Below are 2,254 nucleotides of genomic sequence, written 5' to 3'. Positions count from 1 at the left end.
AGAACAAACATTGCAAAGACCTTGAGGTAGAGTGTTTATAATATTAGTACAATTAAAATTTTGACTTAAAAAACCAAAAGGAATGCTTATTACTTTATAAATATTTATTGATTACCTCTCCTACATGGCATATTGGGGGAAATGCTGGACATATAGGAGACACATGTACTAAGAAAGAAAACAAAAACTCCATTTTTTTTCTATTTAAAAATCTATGAGGAAAGATAAAATAATCTGATTATAGATAGCTCTAATTAATGCAGATTGTGATCAAGACCATAAAAGATGAGCCTGTTGAATTTCAGCAAAGGTCAGATTCATTCTGCCTGGGGTGATCATATGAGCAGACCATTCAACCTTGCCTAGAAGGGTTAATATGAAAAGTGATGGAGATTGGAGAAAGGGAACAGTTTCCTGCAAAGGAGAGACTAGTGCAAAGGCTAGGTAGTGGGGGTGTGCAGGCCACTGTCAAGCACAAATGTACTTTAGTTGGAAGTGCATTGGAAGGGATGTGGGTTTAAGAAGGATGGTAAAGATCTGATTACTAAATGTGTAAAAGAAATTGACTGGAGAGAAAGGGTAGTTGGCAAAGATACCTCCCAAACCAAGCTCATTTTTAGACAGTACTCTACCAAATAGTATACTGACTGTCAATGTCCATGGTGTACCAGTTAGTAGTGTTTCTAGGCAATAGATTTATAACAGAAAATGAGGGAGGCATGAGTTGTACTTGTACTTATCTATCTTTTGTGTTTGCTATAAGTATTGTCATCTGGATTTTCTGAAGTGTGCAGTGATTTCAGAATTTGCACTGAAATATTTTCCTTTGCTCATAGAAATTCAATGAGACATTCACCCAGGTTTCAATATCCTTTTGAAGAGGCTTTTTGAGGTTTGTGTGAATCAAAAGATCAGTAGATAAAAAAGAATGAATCATTGTACTATGCAATCTCTAAGACCCCTTACAAACTCTAAAATTCCAAGAATCTAAAACTTAACAACCAAAGGTCCAAATTTGCCAGAGGCAGTCTTGGAAGTAGTTGATTTCCAACCTGTGTGTCATTTTTATTTTTACCCTCTCCCTTCCGTCCTTTTGGGAGAGGTATTGTAAAACCAACTGCGTCTGCTTACTTGCATTCAGTGCTGTGGGGTTTGGGGGTGGAAAAGTGTAAAACCATGTTACCATTAAAGCAGTGGTTCCATAGGAACCCCTTATAAAATCCTATATAACCACCATATGACTTTCTTTTTGGCCATGCCCCACTTAAGCATCTCTAAAATCCTGACCCTCCCCCCCCCACCACCATGACATATAATTCTTATTATTCAAAAAGTGAACTCCTATTCACGTGGAAGAAGCCTAAAAGGTCATGAACTTGGTCTAAACAAGCTTCCAAATAGCATGGCATCTATGAAAGAGAAAAATACAAGAATGAAACACCGGAAATTGCTGCCTCGCACAACCACTTCAAAAATACAACTAAATGACAGAACAGACATCATCCAGAACCACAGGAAGGCTGGCTGAGTGGAAGTTCTACAACTAGGAGGAAAGAGAAAAGCATCCTGAGACCCAGAGGAGGCCCAGTGCTGAAGAGAATACTAAGGTACAGAGGCACACGCGGAGCGGGCTGGCGGCTGAGGACACGGTTGTCGTTTTCCATCGGGAGGGAGTCTCAAGCTCCCAACTGATCTGAACTTCAGTTCCGGGAGAGTCTCTGGGGACCCAGACTCATACGGGGAGAAACTGGACTGTCTAGCATCAGTCGGAACTCAAGGGCGGCTTTCTCAGAGAGGTGCTTGCAGCGATCACTGGGACACTGAGACTCGAGGCCTCTTATGGTAGGACTGAGGATCAGCCATAGCTGCTTGCTCCGCCCTGTTGATTCCCTGAGACCTCACCCCACCCAAGCTGTGCACAGAGGCTTTTGGATATGAAAGGGTTGGTCCTTTGCAATCTGAAAATTACCTAACAAACTGCATCTGGGTCAGAGAGACCCAGAACTTCCAAAAGAAGGCCCAAGGCCCCACAGCAGCTTGCATTGCTTCACATTTGGGTCTCATCTCGGCACCTCCAAATCCCAAACAAAGAAGAATCTGCAGATCTCTCTGTAGCTCCTGCTGGGTAGCCTCAGGAACAGGCTAAATTTGCACCTCCTTAGAGATCCAAGAGCCAGTGTACCCAGTGGTCAGACTGGGACAATCCAGATTACAACTCCTCAGATCCATAAGGCACACACTCAAGGGGCAGACT

The 2,254-nt window shown here is 42.5% G+C and overlaps 1 protein-coding gene and 1 pseudogene across 1 annotated transcript in view; one reads left to right on the top strand and one right to left on the bottom strand.

Annotated features, from left to right (window-relative positions):
- The window catches only part of LOC107183053, a 4,502-nt pseudogene extending 3,841 nt beyond the window's left edge, over window positions 1–661 (bottom strand).
- Window positions 1–2,254, top strand: part of WDFY2 (WD repeat and FYVE domain containing 2) — a 200,560-nt gene that overhangs the window by 125,088 nt on the left and 73,218 nt on the right. The window lies entirely within an intron of this gene.

Source organism: Myotis davidii, unplaced genomic scaffold (genome assembly GCF_000327345.1).
Source record: "Myotis davidii unplaced genomic scaffold, ASM32734v1 scaffold39, whole genome shotgun sequence".
Lineage (NCBI taxonomy): Eukaryota > Metazoa > Chordata > Mammalia > Chiroptera > Vespertilionidae > Myotis > Myotis davidii.
Note: the sequence above shows the minus strand (reverse complement) of the source record. Positions and strands in the feature narration are given on the sequence as shown.